This window comes from Gopherus flavomarginatus, chromosome 9, assembly GCF_025201925.1.
Source record: "Gopherus flavomarginatus isolate rGopFla2 chromosome 9, rGopFla2.mat.asm, whole genome shotgun sequence".
Taxonomy (NCBI): domain Eukaryota; kingdom Metazoa; phylum Chordata; order Testudines; family Testudinidae; genus Gopherus; species Gopherus flavomarginatus.
This window is the reverse complement of record NC_066625.1, coordinates 53,833,557-53,852,462: the sequence shown is the minus strand read 5'-3', so window position 1 is coordinate 53,852,462 and position 18,906 is coordinate 53,833,557. Positions and strand designations below refer to the sequence as shown.

The 18,906-nt window shown below is 49.9% G+C and overlaps 1 protein-coding gene across 2 annotated transcripts in view; it reads right to left on the bottom strand.

Moving 5' to 3' along the window:
* The window catches only part of CSK (C-terminal Src kinase), a 64,527-nt gene extending 51,074 nt beyond the window's left edge, over positions 1–13,453 (bottom strand). For both annotated transcript variants that reach the window (XM_050966801.1, XM_050966800.1), the window contains exon 1: positions 12,903–13,453. The gene's annotated coding sequence lies outside the window, so the exon portion shown is untranslated. The remainder of the gene's footprint in view (positions 1–12,902) is intronic.
* Between the last annotated feature and the right edge of the window lie 5,453 nt (positions 13,454–18,906).

Genomic DNA, 18,906 nt, shown 5'->3' with positions numbered 1-18,906 from the left:
GCAGATGCACCTTCTGCTGTGTCTCCAGCGGTTCTCTTTTCTTTTCTCTTCCAATTTTTATAATTGTTCTTCTTTCCTCCTTGCATTCATTTTCAGGATAAAGTTTGGCTCTAATCATTACTTAGCAATTTCATTTTCAACCCTGCGGCTCAGAATTTCAGGAGGGCAAAAAGGGGAAACACAGCAATTTAACCCTCAGATCAGAAAAGGTCACAACTCTGGGAGGGGTTAAATTGAAAGATCAGCCAAACATCAGCACCCTCTAAGAAAACTGAAGCCTCCCCAAGACACTGGAGCACAGATAGAATTCACAGGATAAAGGATCAGAGAGGGAAAGAGAATCCAGTTCAGCTCCACTGCCGCTCTACAAGGCATATGTCCAAGACAGACCCTGCAACCATGGTTCTGAATTCCCTTGCTGGTAACGCACCAGTGACACTCGCGAGCACCATGTCACCCAGTCTACTCTTTGAATCCCCAGGAGGTCCTGCAGGTAAAATCCCCCAGTAAAATCAGACGTCACCCATTCTGCACTGAAGCTGAGAGAGCCACTTCCCCAAATGCAGAAATCGCAGTAAAAAAAGCCATGACTGGCTCAACCGCTCCTGTTCAGCGTGGTTGTGTCAGCTTTGGATAAAAATTCCCCCACATATCTGGCCCTGCTATTCTTGGGCCTGCCTCCGTGGGAGATTCTGGAGCCGCGGATTCTGTCTGCGCTCATGTTGGAAACTCCTCTCCACTGAAACGCAGCTCTGCTGGATTCAGAGGAGGCAAACTCAACCCACAAGGCATTGCTGCAGAAGGAAGCAGAAATACAGCCGGAGCATGAAGAAGGAAACTATCGACCTTTTATCTTGCTGTGCCAAGGCTCAGCACCAGTTGCTTTCTCTCATCCACCCTGGGAGAACATGACGGGCAGTTTGATCCCAGAGGGAACAGTCCTGCCATAAATCTGTTGCATCCTTGCACTGGGGAGCAATCCACTCTATAGCAGAGCAAAGAGAGTATCTGCCAGGGAGCTCAGCAACCTAAAATCATTCCTTAAAACTCATTGGAAGTGGATTCCCTGCTAGCGAACGATTGACAGCCCTGAAGGGCGAAGTCCCAAGAACAGGTGCAGCATGGAGACTGGCAGAGCAAGCATCCCCCCGAACCATCCCCTGCCTGTATCCCTCACAGTCCTAACCTGTACAGGGGAGCTCGGTCTCCATAGCCACAAATTCTTGGCCTGTATGAGACAGCTAGGCAGGAGGCCAGTTGTGACCTGGACACCATAGCTGGTTTTGATATTGAGACAAGACAAACCTCTTGCATGTGGGTGGCAACCAGGTTTAGAATGGGAAGCTAGTGCCACCCTTAACATGGAGAGATGATCCATCTCTACAATAAAGGGGATTCTATATAGAGGCTGAAGGACAGTGGTCAGCACCTGTGATTGTCCTTAGCTCCTTTGCTGTCTGCTCTCACCAGATGAGTCTAAGCTGTCATGGAGCCAATAGGAACAGGACTTCAACTCACCAAATATCTCCACGGCCTCTCTAGTGGATTTGAATGCCAGCATCAATACCAGCTGGCAGGACTGCCAAATGGTATTCTCTGTACTGCACGATGGGCCCGATCCAAGGCCCAGTTAACAGAAAGCCCCAGTGATTTCAATGGGCATTGGATAAGGCCCTCTGAGAGCAGAAGGAAGTGTGTGACTCCCATCAACACGGTTGAATTAAACAGAACTAGCTGCTCTTCAAGACTTGAAGCATCCCCCAGGGGCACCCAAATTCAACCCATCTTGCTTTGGCAGCTAAATCCCCCAGCTCTGCACCCCAGCGCCTTCCATTCTTTAGGGCCTGCTCACCTATGTGGAAGAACCCTATAGGATCACCAGGCAGCAGACTGGGGCATTTTTCCTGGAAGCAATTTGAAATCTTTGTCAGTTTCACACCCTCACTAACCTCCCACCTCCCCAAGCAGGTCCCCTAGGAGAGCACTAATGCAGAAGAGCCCGGACCCAATTGCCCAGTACAGTCATTTGGACATAAAGGAGGGACGGACACAGGGAAGTGGGGGATGGGGGGAGAGAGGATGAGCAAAAACAGCTACCAGTGATAGAACTGGTAGCTGGAGGGAAAACACCCTTCAAAAACACCAGCAATTATTTTGGAGTCTCTAGGCCCCCATTAGGAAAGGGGATCTGCCAGACCAACCCAAAGAACAAAACCAACGGACACAGTCAAGATGAAAAAAAGGCAGCAGGCAGCATGAGCTAATGGACAGAGCACTGGACTGGAACTCAGGACACTTGGCTCTTATGCCTGGCTCTGCCACTGATTTGCTGTTTGGACACTGGGCAAGTCACTTCCCCTCTCTGTGTCTGTTTACTCACCCGTCCTTTGTTTTGTCTATGTAGACTGCATGATCATTGGGAAAGGGACTCTCTCTCACTGTGTGGCTGTACAGCAACTGGCACAACAGAGGCCCAACCACTACTGTAGTATAAATATACTCAATCATTTACAAACTACTCCTCCCTTTTAATTCTGCGCCGCAACCCAAGATAATTAAGATGGAATATTTCAGCTTTAACTTTTCACCTTTGGTGTTATTGGTTTACTGCGTGCGGTGGCTTGGAGAGAGAGTAGGGCCATGCCAATTTCACTTCTGGGTTCTCACACCACTGGCCCGACACTATCCACTCAAATCTGGCCCAAAGCTTTGAGCTTTGTCCTCTGCAGCGGTTGCACCACAAACACTGCAGAGCTGAGAACCTGACTATAAACAAGGGTGAAGCTGATGGCATTGATTGGGTTGCCCACGGTCTCTCTCTGTGCCTTAGTTTCCCCACCTGTACAATAATAATACTGACCTCTTTTGCGAAGTGCTTTGAAAGCAGCTGATTAAAAGTGCTGCATGAGAGCAAGGCATTATTATGTATTGTCCAGCCGCTGGAGAAAGGCAAACAAACAGCACAGAGTGCAACATGCACCAAGTTCTAAGAGGGTTTGCCATTTTAATAGTCTCTACAGCCTTCAATAACACAGGAAATATGGTTATTTCTATTATTTTTATTAATATTTGGAGAGGCATGAGGACCTCCTGCAAGGTTAGATTTTACTACTCTCCTCCTCTCCCCTACTTTAAACCAAACTGTTCTAAAGCCGAAACTCAGCGGACAGTCATGTCCTGGGGCCTGATTCTCCTCCCACTTACACTGCTGTAAAGCAGGAACTGCACCACTGAAGTCAGTGAATTGCACGGATGTAACAGAGGAGGACGAGACCCACGGTGCGCGACCAGCACACCTCTGACACCAGGACGTTCCATAGACCGGTCACACCAGGTTTTGAGCCCTAAATAGCAGCAGCTGCATCAGGAATTTATAGTGCACGTCCTAGGCCATCCTCTGCCCTCCCCCGCACCTTATCAAGGTTTCTATACCACACCCACGGCTGGGATCTGCACATCGCCACCCTCAATTTTATCTCAAACGTTAGCAGCAGCTTTGTTTACATTGCCAGACTTTTCAGAGTTCTCACTGCACAGTCACTATTTATAATCATCTCACATTCATGCAGACAACACAAGCCTCCTTTGGAGTGGTACAGGTGGCTTTAAGCCACCTTTCTGCCATCTTGATTCTGGGCAGCTATGGGGCCCAGCTAGCCCCCAGCCTCCCCAAAGTTGCCTGTGGATCATATTTCAGCCGAGAATCCCCATAGCACTTAGTGCAATGAGCACATCCCCAATGCTGGGGCAACAGAGAGCTGCTTACACCATCTCTACGCTGCTCCGATGCTAGGGGAATTCTGCCCTGGCATGCCCTTCTATGCCACTGCAGCAGCATGCCAAGGTTGGGGCATGGCCCCGAATCAGCCCCGCCATACACACATCTGGACAAAATGGAGATCACACTGGGGGGTTGGGAGAAGCAGAGGGAAGAGCTGACTGAATTTAGATCACAGCCTGAGACAGCCATTTGCAACACAGATATTTCTAGTTCCTTGGGTATTCCTAGATGCCCAGGTAGCAGCTGCGGCCAAGAGCACATTTTCCACTTGCACCTAGACATCAAAGTGCAACCTCTTCTCTCCAATGCAGGGACCTGGCCACCATGACCTACGTCCACGTCACCTTAAGATTCGATTGCTGCTATGTGCTCTACACGGGCCTGCATGCTGAGGCCACTCTAACACTGTAGCAAGTGCACGGTGCCACTGCAGCCGTCTTGAGACATGCTGCATGTCAGTACCACATTACCCCAGCGCTCCGGGAGCCGCACTGCCTGCCACCAGATGTCTACGTGGAACTCAAGGCATTGGCACTAAGCTAGGAACCTCCGAACAATTTGGCACCCGTGACATCTCCTCTCTCCGCATGCCACGCTGCTGCATCTCCGCAGATTGTAACGGACTGAGCTGGAGCGCCCAGCTGGCAGGGCATTCCAAGAGTGAATCCTCAATTCATCCCAGCCCTCCAGGCTAGCGCTACCCTTTCTGCAGCATACACAGTCTCTTCCCCACCTCCCCGATTCTGAGCTACTTTCCCCAGCACAGCAGGATCTCCATCAGATGGCAGTCGGCTCTGTAGGCATTACAATCGCAGCCTGGCCAGGCTTACACCTCAAGAATGGTGTGGCTGGTAGAATTTATGAGGCCTCCCCAGCAAGCAGGTTGCCCCGGTGAAACACCGTCAGCGGCTCCTTAAAGCCGCGCACTGTCGCTGGGTGAAGGGATAGAGCCGGGGCTGTAAGGCCGCAAGCGTTTGGTTTCCATTCAGTGCTGAGTCTCTGCAGTATGGGGCCCAGCCAGCAGCTTCTCAAGAAGTGTCAATTATTTATGAATTTTAAAGATGAGGAGGGGAGGGGGGGGAAACTTACAAGACCAGAGCAGAAGCAAAGAAGCATCTTTCATTACATAGCACCCCCTGCCCAGCCCCTTCTCGCTCATCCTCTCATCTTATCTCATGTGGTTCTTCCAGCCAGATACGGGGCGGGGAACCAAACGATGAAGAAGAGCAGTGTGCCTGCTGCAAGGGGAAATCCTGCAACAGCAGCCAAGCCTGCAGCAGAGGAGGCAGCAACCGCCTTCTCCTCAGCACATCAGCTTGTGTGCTTGGCATTCGGAGGCTATCAATTCTGAGCCCCACCACAAGGGCAGTGAGCACAGAGGAAGTGGGGTGGAGAACGGCGCATTCTGATTTCAAACTCATTTAGTAACTTTGCTGCACACAAAAGGGAATTTGTTCCAACCATGAATGAATAGCGCAGCCTTTGCCAAATCCACGGCCCCCGTTTCTAGAGACCTCCACTCAAGTTGATCCCCTGATTCCAGAGGAGGACAAAGTGCCAGCTTCTTCCATGTCAGGAGGATGAGGAAAGGTGGCACTGTTTCTCACACAACTTGATTGGAAACTGTGTAAGATCACTGAAATTAAAGCTAGATGAATCCTGGGGAATTATCTACAATCTACCCCCTTTGGCCGAAACAAGGTTGTACCCTACAATCTTTTGTCCAGCAATCTGTGCTACCTTTATAGACAGTCTGCCTCTAAGTGTCCCATATAACAGGATCTTCCTCCCAGCTCCTCTGGGAGAAATAGGCAGTAAAGATCTGTTAGCCAAAAAACCCACAGGCCAATTAAGAACATGAAGGGTAGCAATGCCAAGAAATCCTAGGGTGATAAATCCAGTCCGCCAGCACTGTCAGTCACTCTCAACTTCTGCGAAGAGGGAAAGCGCTGAGATTCTTACTCAGGTGCTCTCCATAGACCCTGTTCAGCAGTGGATAAAACCGGAGAGGGCGCCAAGGAGAAGGGAGTGACACTTACCTAAGCCAGGGGGAGGGAACAGCTGATTCTTTGAACCATGAAGGTGGAGCTCTGCTCTCTTCCATTTACTTGACTCATTACACAGGAACCCATCTATTGTATCAGCCTCTGGCTAATGGGAGTCGATACATTTGATGTTCCCCCTCCCCAGGGCTGCTGGAATGAAAGAGCGCTCTCTCCCCTTTAGGCTATAGCCTCCTGGCACTCTGAATGGAGGGTTATCTGCTGCTCTAACCCTTGGTTGCTGCAAGGGGAGTGCTTCGCTCCTCTACTCATCTTCCAGTATCCATTTCCGAGTCCTCCCCCACCACGAATCACTCCAGTGCCTGCCTCTGCTGCTGCACACAGGTTTTCCGCAAAAATAAGCAATGTGAAATTGACCCGACTGTCACTTTCACCACTTCTCACAAGGCCCTGAATAGCAAGGGATAAAACTGACCAGAGTCTTGTCCATTTCAGACTGCCCTGGGCAAAGCTAGGAGCAGCGGCGGATGCATGAGAGCTATCTTCCTGAGACTACAGAGAGACACCACCATATTGTCTCATATTTGGAAGATTCTTCCTAAGAGAGAGAAACTTTTTCTTTGAATGAACATTTAAATTGCTGTAGGAGGTGATGGCTAGCACTGCCCCCATCCCCCATGTAGATAATGCATCCTACTTATCATGAACCATTGGGTTTGTCCACCCTGGAATCAATAAACTTCAGCATCAGAAATGATTCCTAACAGTCAACCCGTATTTCCCCTTGCTTAAAGAGAGACTTAACTCTTAATAAAAATAAAAAACAACCAAGGAATCACATCCTCTCTGAAAGATTTTATCTACTTCTGTTACAGAAACCACCTACAATTACCATAACTGAAAGATCAGAGTGAAAAATATGTTTTTCCTTGATCTCATCAATGGATTGGCTGTGTGCATTTAACAGCACTTTGAGTATACAGCCAGTTTCACTGCTTCTCTCCTGTTTAATCAGTTTGGGAGGGCCTTTCACATGCTAGCTAGGGTGAGAAGAAACATTTTTTAAAAGTTGTTGTAAAATCACAAAAATCTGCACTCAGGGGCAGGTGGAGGACCTGAACTATCTGAAACTTGGTTTTAGGGCCTCCTTGTACTGTTTGGGTGTTTGAACCAGTGTAACATGACCAGTGTGGATGCCCCTACACCTTAATCCAGAACAGGGGTCAGCAACCTTCCAGAAGTGGTGTGCCAAGTCTTCATTTATTCACTCTAATTTAAGGTTTCACGTGCCGACAATACATTTTACTGTTTTTTAGAAGGTCTCTCTCTCTCTAAGTCTATATATTATATAACTAAACTATTGTTGTATTGTAAGATAAACAAGGTTTTCAAAATGCTTAAGAAGCTTTATTTAAAATTAAATTAAAATGTTGATCTTACGCCGCTGGCCCACTCAGCCCGCTGCTGGTCTGGGATTCCGTTCACCTAGGCTGGCAGCGGGCTGAGCGGGACCTGCGGCCAGGACCCAGGCTGGCAAGGGGCTGGCAGCCAAAACCCCAGACTGGCAGTGGGCTGAGCAGGTCGGCCTACTGCTGCTCAGGGGTTCCATCCGCCAGCTCCTGCTAGCTGAGATCCTGGCTGCCGGACCCGTTCAGCCCGTTGCCGGTCTGGGGTCCCAGCCCTGCCCAAATACAGTGGGTACCTACCTTCTCCCTGGTTCTGGCCATTCTCTTCCTCTCTCTGCACTAAGCTGAGGGTGGGAGTGCACTGAGCACAGGGCTGGAGGTAGGAGTGTAGGGTCTGGCCAGGAGCTAGAAAGAGGGTGGGGGCTCAGGATTGGGGCAGGAGATTTGGGTGTGGACCGCTTACCTGGGCAGCTCCCATTTGGTGCAAAGGGTGGGTATTGGGGAGTGCAAGAGTCAGGATGTAGGGGGGTGCATGGGGTGTGGGGAGGCTAGGTATGTGGAGGGGGTGCAAGAGTCAGGGCAGAGGGCTGGGGCATGTGAGGGGGGTGCAGGTGTCAAGGCATGTGGTGTGGGGGGCCTGGGTATGTGTGGGGGTGCCAGAGTCAGGGCTGAGGTTGTGAAGGAGTCAAGCAGAGGGCTGGGTGTGTGTGAGGGGGGTACAGGGCTCAGGGCAGGGGCCTGAGGGGTGTGCAGGGCTGCAGGGCAGGGGTCTGGGTGGGTGCGGGGCTACAGGGCTCAGGGCAGGGGCCTGGGTGTGTGAGAGGGAGGGTCAGGGCAGAGGGCTGGGGGTGTGGACTGGGGTCATGGGGTGCTCATGGCAGGGGCCTGGAGGGGATATGCCCCGATTCCACACCCTACTTCCCAAAGGCCCTGCCCCTGCTTCTTCTCTGCCTCCGCCCGGAGCAGCGAGCACGCTGACTCGGTTCCTCTCCCACCCTCTCCCTCGCAAGGGCCTTCAGTTGACTGGTGGGCAGGGAGGAGGAGGAGGAGGAGGAGGGGCAGGAACCCAGCACACTGCAGGAAGAGGCAGGGGAGCTGGCAGGACCAAGCTTCTGCCCTTTGCCCCCATGGGAGGGGGCAGGTGGCGGAGAAGAGCGGGATGGGACGGGCTGGGCAGGATTTTTAAGGGACTCCAGCAGGCAGCAGCGTGCCATTAAAAATCGGCTTGCATGCCGTCTTTGGCACACATGCCATTGGTTGCCGATCCGATCTAGAAGCACACTGGAATAAACTGTCCCTGCGTAACCACATTTTTCACTCTGTCTCTACATTAGGGGTTAGCACCAGTTTAACTGCACAAATCCAGGGCATATTTCCCTAAGCTTTCCTCCACGTACCACTCCGATTCCTAGTGTGTGCACTCTTAAGTCAGTGTAAGAGCTGAAGTGTCATTGGTTTAGCATTAGTAATTTAGTTAAGTGAATGCACAAACAGTAGGGCATAAACCAACCCTGAAGTTCAGAACTTAACAAAAAAAACACAAAGCTACAAAAGCCAGGACACAGAACTGAAACTGCACCTTTAACTCACCCTGCTAGGGCTGGGGATTGCAGCTCATACATGATCTCTAGCTCTGCCAAACACCATCCTGATCTGCAATACAAGGGAGGCAGATCACAGTAGGAGTGGCTCTTTGATTTGTACAATTAGCCAACCCATCAAGTTCCAAACAGGTTTTTTGTTTAACTTTCCTTTATTCCCAGCTTAATGCTTAACAGTAATCAGGACTCCTGTGTGCTAGGACAGCAAGTCGACCTACCGAAGAGGGAGCATTGTACACCTGAGAGCTGACACAGCTTATAAAAGCATCCACCATCTCCTCTAACTACATTTTTTCCAGTGAAGCTTCCTACCTACCATCAGCGGAACTGCACAAGTGTCAGTAACTGTAGAAGCACTAGTATAGATAAAGCATCTACACCTACACCTGCTCTGACTAGTTCCTGGAAAAATGTTACTGTAGTTAGACAATGGTGGCCAGTTGCAGCCAGGTCTCTGCTAGTGCTCCCCATGCTGCTATAGGTTGGTGGAGATGAACCAGTGGGAAACTTTGAGGGAGGGGCCAGAATAGAGACAGCCTCAGACCATACACGAAGCATACTTGTGCAAAGATTGTCCAGGGAAGCACACCCCATGAAATGAATAGGATTCACACGCAGAGGCAAATTCAGCCCTGGGGTAAGCGGGTAGAGCTCTGTCCAAGTCAGACACTGAATTAGCAGCCACGGCAACTGAAGGCCTCTGCTCATCTGCAGAACAGGCAGCAGCGCAAGCTTCCCCTCTACAACCCAACCACCATGCCTTATCACTGCTTCTTTAGGGGCGGGATCCGGCTCAGAGCCCTGTTTAATCTTTTGCTGTTTAGGGTACCACAATATAAGTCCCTGCTCGCACTCAGGCTCAAGTCCAACCCCTCATTTTGTCTACAGACATTTCTGTCTGATTCAGGCCTGGGTCCCAGGACCTTGAAGGGGTGAAGGGTTTGAGCTTGAGGCCTGAGGACGGCTTGGGCTCATACTCCATTGTTTTGCAGTGTGGACACAACTCAGGCTCAGGCCCTGAGAATCTGCCAACACTATCCCACAATCCCATGGGACAGTGTTCTTTGTCCTGTCTATCTCAAGACTGGCCAATCAACATCCAGGAAACAGAAGCAATCCCCTCCCCTACCCGGCTGTTCAAGTTCAGCTACTCAGTGTTTAACCCAACAAAGGGGGCAGCAGTGAGCAATTTTGCGCAGAGACACCTGCTCCTTTGAACTAGACTCACACCACCTAGTCCTTTCTCTCTCTTTCAGCTGCTCAATAATTTTAGAGATCAAGCTTCTTTTTTTCCCTAAATTCTGGGAAAAGAACAGCCAATGGCAAAACTGATCTTAATTATATTCAATTAGCCCCTTCAGCACCCTATCCATACACACTCGAGAGCTATGAACACTTGCATAAAGGTTCTATAGCACTCAAAGGCTTTGAACAGGTGGGCTATGAAGGTACTATACAACCACAGGAGGCCTGTGCTTGTGATCCTGCAGTCGGAGCTACATGACACACACATGCATCTGAGTGGGGTCCTGCTGACTTCTGTAGGGTCCCTATTCTTGTCCTGAGTGGGGTCTGCACAGGTGGAAGGATCCACTCACATGGATTCAACTGCAAGACTGGGACCATCGCAAGAGGCCTAAGAGACAACAAAGGGATCAAAACAAGTAACCCTGCTGGGGTCAAAAATCCAAACACCAAAGCTCCATCCCAATACCATTTGAATGAGCCACGAGATAAGTCTTCGACATACAGAGTTAATGATGGAAAAAAGAGGACAAGAGGACCATGCTGAATCTAAAGCAGGGGTCGGCAACCTTTCAGAAGTGCTGTGCCGAGTCTTCATTTATTCACTCTAATGTAAGGTTTTGCGTGCCAGTAATACATTTCAACGTTTTTAGAAGGTCTCTTTCTATAAGTCTATAATATATAACTAAGCTATTGTTGTATGTAAAGTAAACAAGGTTTTCAAAAGGCTTAAGAAGCTTCATTTAAAATTAAATTAAAATGCAGAGCCCCTTGGACCAGTGGCCAGGACCCAGGCAGTGTGAGTGCCACTGAAAATCAGCTCGCGTGCTGCCTTCGGCACCTGTGCCATAGGTTGCCTACCCCTTATCTAAACATTGGTTCCACTGAGTCTGGTATCCTGCTTGCTGCACACATCATGCTCCTGGGGAGCCCCTCTTGAGGTACACAACTACAAGTGCAATTGTGTATGTGTGTGGAGCAAGGAAAAATTCCTTCCTGACCCCTGAAGTAACCAGTTTATGCCATGGAGGACGAGATTTGATTCCTATTCTATTACCAGGCAGAACTCTCAATGATAAATAGCCAGACAACTATTCAGACTGGTTTTAATCCAACTACACCATTCGGCTTTTTGATCTTTCACTGTCAGCCTCAAATTCCATTGGCCGACTACACTGTGAGAGGAAACAGTTCCTTTTATGTATTCTCAATTCACTTGGCCATCGCTCACAGCACCCCTTCAGCCCATTTTTTAATATGATACTAAAGTTTTCACCGGCCCCTTCATAACCTTAAATACCTCAATCAAGTCTGCCTTCCACTCACCTCAAGGAAAGTTAAATAACACAAGGTATTTTAAGAAATCTCATCATACCTCGAGTCCCATGAAACCTATGCTCAGAGCATCAACAAAGGCAGCACTGCTGCGCTCACCCGTCAGGGTGACATACAATAATGGCTGCCAGGGGATTGCTCTATGATGGGAGTGAGGGCAATGATACAGACCTGCTGCTTGTCCTACAGACAGACCGCCCAGTTTGTAGCAATATGACTCGCCTATTGTTGTGGGGGCAGTGAGGGGGGCGAGGAAAAACACAAACTCTCCACAATCAATAGCTTTGTTGGTTTCCACAATGTGGCTCTGAAAGGCTAAGACTGGTGAGCACTGTAGCACTGCTGTCTGTCTACAAGGAAATGCACATTAGGTGACAGCAGCAGCCTACCATTCATACTGAGCCAACACATATTTCAACAGAGCCAGGAGTTCTAGGGCCCTTGATCCTTGGGCTTAGATAAACCTCAGTGAAATGGAATCAAACCAGCCTAGGGGCCCCAGATCCCCATCCATAGCCCCGAGCACATGAATCTTGGGTTAGAATGAGCTCTGCATAAGCAACCCCATTCTCTGGGCTCCCAGGCTCACTATGGGAAGGAAGAAACAGTGGTCAGCGTGGGGAGGAGGGAGTCCCCATTGTCTCAGCTGCTGTCATCTCGGGCACTGTCAGAATGGCTGTGTGAACAGAATTCGATTGTCGCCCTGAGCAGCTACAGAAACGGATGGGCGGCCATGGAAGGGTCAAGGTTTTATCCAGTGAATCTCCCCCTTCCCACCCGTGCAGTTAGAAGCCTCCTAGGACTGCAGAGGAAACTTGCAGTTTGACCCTCCATTTGTTTGGGAGGGAGGAGTAAACCGGTAACCTAACCATTCAAATCTACTTCAGCCACAAGCTGCCAGCCACAACACATTTCCAAATCCAAACTACTGGGCTAACAAACGGATACATCTTATTCATGCCAAAATCACCTATACAAACACACCCTGGTCTCATTATGGGAAGAAAGGAGATTTTATTTTGGGAAGAAGGGGAAGAGAGCACAGGCCTACTCCAAATGGGAGAGTGACTGAAGCCCTCCAAAGATCCACACGCAATCTGAAAAGTCATTTCTCTCCCGGCCTCCGCATTCAGCAACCGGTGACAAACTGGGTCTAGATGCCAAAGCTGGTACTGCCCCAGGCAGATCACTCCAGGGGGCATGGCCAGGAAATCATTCATCAGTGCCCACACAGGGGTTATAGGCCTTCTGCAAGTCCCAGATGGCTCTCTATGGCTGGGCTGGAGTCAGACGGCAGGGCTATAATCCCATCTGAGCACGGGGTGCACCCTGAGTGACACAGTTCCCAGGATTATTCAGACCCACCAGAGGAATAGAAGTTGGGGTAAACTATGATCCTAAGGTACATCCACCCAGGTGCAGTCTGGGGGGGCTGTGGAGCAGCGAGGAGGAGGATGCAGCTTCGGCCCCTACAGTAACCACTTCCAACTCTCCCCAAAGTGTGAGAGTGGTGGGGGTCTCGGGTACTCACCTCTCTACAGGCTCCGAGTTGCCTCCAGCTTCGTTTCCCCGTCGGGGAGCCGGCTTCTCAGCGTGGGGCTCAGCCAGCTGCCGGATATTCCATGCGGCGGGGGGGGGGGGTCCCCGGGCGCTGCTGGGCCGGGGACGGAGGTGAGGGGAAGCGGGAGAGGTACAAAGGGGTGGGGTCGGGGTGGGTGCTCGGATAGCAGTGGGGCCGGGGGCAAGGGGGATCGGGGAGAGGGGGTGGGGAAGAGGAAACAATGTAGCAGCGGCCGACGGGAGGATTCCAATTTCGAACGCTGCCGGCTTTCTTGGAACGCGGCGAGCGTTCGATCCCGGAACGCTGCAGCTCCCGGGGTTCGCAGCGCGCCGGGAGCACTGCAGACGGCACGGGAAGGGGCGGGGGGGTTCAGCCCACTACCGGCCTGGAGGGAGTGGGGAGGCCCTGTGCGATCCCTGGGGAAGGAGGCGGTGCGGTCGTTGCGGGGCTCGCTCGCTCGCTCGCTCTCTCCCCCGCCCCGCTCCCTCTCGGGCACAGTTGGAGGGGAGCTCGCAGGCCTGGTGAAAGGAAACAGAGCCCGGGCCCGGACCCGGATCCGTCCGCCTCTAGCACCGCGCCTGCGCCGCCGAGGCTCGCCCAGCTCTCAGGCGAGGTGTGGGCAAGGATGATGCGCCACCTGCTGGGCATCCTGGCGCATTGATTCGGGGGGCGAAGGGAGGAAGGGGATTTACACATGGGACGAGAGAGGGAGAGGCGGCAGATAACTGAGTTAGTAAATAGAGGAGGCCGAGGGCAACAGGTTTGAGACGCCTAACTGGTGGTGGATGGGGTGGTAATGTTTTGTCCTGCAGGCTGCGAAAAGCTTGCTCAGTGGTCTGATGCTTGTGCCGGGCATGATGACGTGATGCTAAGTCACGTTTGCACAGGACTTACACGACCCCAAATTGACTGGATCCGTTTAATATTTCCCTAGGTACATCCGAATCCATCTAGGAGCGTCTTAACCTGCCCGTCGCTGTGGTATCTAGGCCCCTTATACACACGTTTCCAACCACATCGGGTCCATCTGAAAGGACTATTCGTGGTTGATGCTGCTTCGTGAAGTGTGGTGTTCTCCCTTTGTCTCCACGTGGGAGATCAGCTATTCTACAGCTGTTGTCAGTGACAGGTGGCTTGCCCAGAGGACAAGTCCTAATGGTGGCTCTCACTGATCTTTGGTGGTTGGGAATGCCACAGTCTGACTCCAAGTCCTTCATTCTGGACTCCTTCAACTGCAGCACCTCTGCTGACCACAGCTGTCACAGGGGAGCAGTGAGAGACAGGCTCCCCCATAACTTTTTTTGGCCTTTGAAGAATAATACCACGTCCTAGAGGCCAATCCCAGGAACTGGCCAGGGAGCCAATGCAGAGCTCAGAGTGCTGGTGTGACATGCTTTCCTCAGTCTAGTGCGGTCCTGCAAAGCCAACCACTGTTGTTGGATTTACTGATGCTTCTGCCCAGCCTGGATGGTGACAAAGACATGGATCAGAGTGGCTAGGTCTGAGACTGCGAGGAAGAAGTGCAGCCTTTTAGCTAACTGGAAACAGGCATTTCTGTTTACACCTGCTATTTGAGCATGAAGGCTTCTTTGTTATTATTATTATTTTATTTTATTATTGTAGCCACTGGAATGGGAGCTGCATTGTGCTAAGTTCTCTCCAAACATAGCATAACAGAGTCCCAGCTCCAGAGATCTTAATAGACAAACCAGGGAGGGAAGGGGAGGGTACAACAGACAAGCAAAATATGTTATGAGTCGAGTAAGATCACACCAAGATATTATGGTGATTAGCAGTCTATGAGTACCTTAGCTATAAGGGATTTGCACAGTTCATAGCACAATGGGGCCCTGTTCCTGACTGGGGACTCTGGGTGCTACTGCAAATACAAATAAATAATAGTAGGATATTATTGTGCACCAGCTTGGCAATCAGGTCAGTCAGAGAGTAAATACCTACCACCACATTAGCTGTCATAGCTGCTTCTATTTCCTCAAAGAACTTCTCCCTTCCTACCAGTGTCATTTCCGTTTTCCCCGCACTGAGCCTGAACTAGCTCCGCTTCTCACCCACAAACTTCCCTCATTCAGGCACAGTGAGTCCGCAGCTGATGCACATGCTACAGGGATGGATGTCATCAGTGTATGGTTGGCAGAGAAGCCTATTGGCATTTCCATGACATCTTACATCTTCAAAGCACTGTACTAGCATGGACTCATGCGTGATCCCTGGGGTTGCCACATCATGTCATGATATAGTGTCACAATGCATTGCAACAGCCCACAATATATTTCAGGGCGCTTTAAAAGGTTTCTAAGCCCAACTTCAAGGTCATGGGACTGCCACCTCAAAATCAGGAGAATCCCCTCAACATCAGGACAGCCCAACAGACAACCTTGGCTCTCAAGCCCAGAGACCCTCCATAAGAAGCCACAAAATCCAAAAAGTTACAAACACATTTAATCCAATTCCCAGAGAGTCGTTTGACTCTGAAAAGAGCAAAGCCTGAAGCTGTCCCATCTCGTGCTGCGTGCTCTCATAAGCAGCATAGTATCAGGCCAGGTCGGCATTTGGGATGTGAAACGCCCAGTGAAAAGCCAAGATGCTGCACAAAGTGGTGCTGGCAATTCAGTCACGGGGGAACTCATCCCTTGGATTCAGTACTGAACAAAAGCCCCAGCCTGATGCTAATGGGCATTGTGCTATGAGAAGATTCATGTTTTGATGAGATATAAAACTGAACTTCTGACCCCATGTAATCAGTAAGATCCCACAGAGCCCTTTGTAAAATTAGATCTGTTATCCCTTTTGTCCTGGCCAAGCTGCACCTCAGAGAAGTACATTGTGACATCCTAAATCATCTGTACAGATTCAATGCAGGAAAGTAAAGGGATCTGTCACTTCCTGTCCTAAATTGCAACATACTGTTGCCATGTGCTATGGAACATGAAATAACACATGTGCATTGTTTGCAGATTGTTTTTTAATTTGCTCTGGACACATCCTGGGTTAAAGGCATTATATATGTATAAAATGATTATTATGTACACAATTTTTTTACTGATGTGATCAGACATAAACATGGTGTGACTGCAACATGGGAGTTTAGATGAAGGATGGGAGTTGGATCAGGCTCTTGTTGAATAGGCAAACACATTCCAGACTTCCTGGTTGTGGCATAATAAGGACACATCGAGGAGTCAGTCAGTTGACTCTGTTTCCCAAGATGTATTATCAGGGAGTGGCAAAGGGCAGTAGAAATATCAGCAACCTGCTGCTCATCCCCCAACCAGCAACAGCACACAGTAGCCAAAAGAAGAAGTAAAACCAGTACACGAGTCCATATATATGCTTACACATGCACGCGCATATATGGGCGGAACTGTGATACTATGACTGGGTGATCAGTCAGTCAAGCTTTCGTCAGCGCTAGAGCAAAGAGAAGCTGAAATAACTCCAGGGGAAATGAAAACGACAAGCTTCTGGCTGTTACTCTGTAACCATCAGCTTCCTCTGTGGCAGGTGTTCACTCCCTTCACAGAAGGAAACAGCCAAAAACGCAGTCTCTGCTGTCACTGAACAAAATTTTTATGAATTGTCCACTCCCTGACATGCCCCCAAAGGCCCCGTTCTCCCTTTGAACAACTCCCGTATTGTGTGGGTTGTGACAATGAGATTTGGAGGCAGATCAGAAAGCAAAAGCGCAACAAGATCATTTAATAGACGAGACCATGGGCCTTCCACACCTCCAGTGGGGACAAAGTCTTTTGCAGGACAGGCACTGTAGAATAGCAGGCGCAGTTAACGTTTGGACCAGCAATCAGAAATCAAATCCTTTAAACTCCACCCCTTCATCCTACCCCTTCTCTGCACTACTCAGCTCTGTCAACAATGTACAATGAAAAGAACCATCTGGATCATTTTAGGCTTAAGAACTCATTCACCCACAAGCACCAGCCATCATCTGACCAGCTAAAGTCTGGGCTTTCCACGGTGTCTCTGCAGCATATCTAGCTGGTCATTACATGATTGATAAAGACCTCTGGATAGCTTAGAAATCAGCTCTTCCTCAGAAGGAAATGGGACAGCAGTGCCACCTGAAGTTAAGTTGAAAATTGCATCTCTGCTCTGGTATCCTGCCTCCAAGGCTGCGCCACATCCGAGAAAGAAGGGACAGTGGCTGTGTGTGACAGCCAGCCTGCTGTGCCAGGCCAGACTGATCGCTCTCTGATAGGGAATGGTCTTTAGAAAGCCGTGTGTGTGTGGAGTGGGGGAACATAAGCAGGAAAATTCTGCTGCAGACTGCAGAGGTTTGAGCTAGGGAGTGGAACGCAGGGATCCCAGGAGTTGGAGGGCAGCTGTCCTCTCTCTGTGGTTGGTAAAACCAGAACCTCAAATCCCAGACTCCTTCAAATTTCAGGGATGCAGGATTCAGATGCCAGGATCCAAATCTGTCTCTGTAGTTTTGGTTCCAAATCCAGAAAGGCCTTATTTTTCCTGTGAAGAGGGTGGGATTTTCAAAGGGGCTTAGCACTGGCCAAACTCTGCCAACTGTCTCTGGGGGTTTCACCATTGACTCAGTGGAAGCAGAGTTTGAGAAAACAGGGCTATTGATCTTCAGGAGAACCCAGCGGGAGGGCAGCGAGAGGCTCCCACCCATGCTTCTCCTGGCTTTGTGAAGCTGCTCTCCCAGTCCCAGCCCTGGTTTAAATTTCACATGCCTACCTCAGAGCTGCCTAGAGTTGAGGAGATCCAGCCTTATCCCACAGACATGCAGGGTTTTGATGGAGCTACTACCCCAGTTTACTCCAGATGAGGATCTAGCCCCAGACAGCTTTTGGCATTCCTGCCACCTGTGCTGCATCCAGTGCTGCAACTAAAAAAAAACGCTACACAGCTCTGCCATCTGCTCCCCCCACCCTCCTTCATGCCCCACATGCTCCTGTCTGACATATGAACCAGACACAAGTTTTGAGGTTTGTTTTTTAAGACCTACATTGACTCCAAGATTCCTGGGCACCCAATCCTGCTTTGACTGACAGCCATTGACTGCAACTGGAGCAGGGTTTAGATTTCACAAACAGCGCTTTCCCTCAGCATGGACACAAGGTCCCCAGACTCCTGGTTCCTTGTCTTATCTATCTCAGTCTTCGGCGGCTGCGACTGCATGGGGTCACAAAGACATATTGGGGGGCATGACCTCCTCCTGTTCTTTATGGCTGGATGGGATGGGACAAGGAATTTTATGGAAGGGAAGTCTTGTAACTTTTTTCTGAGTGCATAGTATAGAAACAGTTGAGAACCACTGATTCATAACCATCTCTTACTGGCATTTATCCCGTGTCCAAATTTCTCTAATCAGGGAAGCAGGCGAGGTGCCTGGCTTAGATTTCTCACTCATGAGATGAGTTTCATTTGTCTCAGGCTACAGTATCTGCTGGTGTTCATGTGGTGGAGGGATATCTTTCATCCTACAAAATCCTTGGGGATGAATGAACTTGCTTATGACTAGGGAGCTCCTTTTGCTAATTTCAAAGCCAAGCAGATACTGTGCGTGTGTAGGTTCGATTTGATCACATACTTGATCAGGCTCACATCCTACTTAAGCTAGACCATGAGAAAAGGAGAAGAGAAGATAAAAACAGAGCCAAGAGTGTGCAGAGTAAGAAGCAAATATGAGGAAGGCTGGGTCGGGAGCAGAGGGGAGGTACAGAAAAGGGCAAGAGAAAAATATCAGTGACCCAATCCATGCAGCACCTCTGATGCAGGCATCACTCCTATGCACTGGGTGGCAGAATGTGTCCTGAATAGATAGCACAGGTTACTCCTTAGCTAGCAAAACAAGTTAGTTGGGTTTTTACATTGAATCATGCTTTAAAGATCCCTGGGTTTAAATTACAGGGGAAGGGTTCATGAACTCAACACAGCTATGCCAAAGCCAGCAGCACAGGTCAACAAGAACAGCCTCTGACAC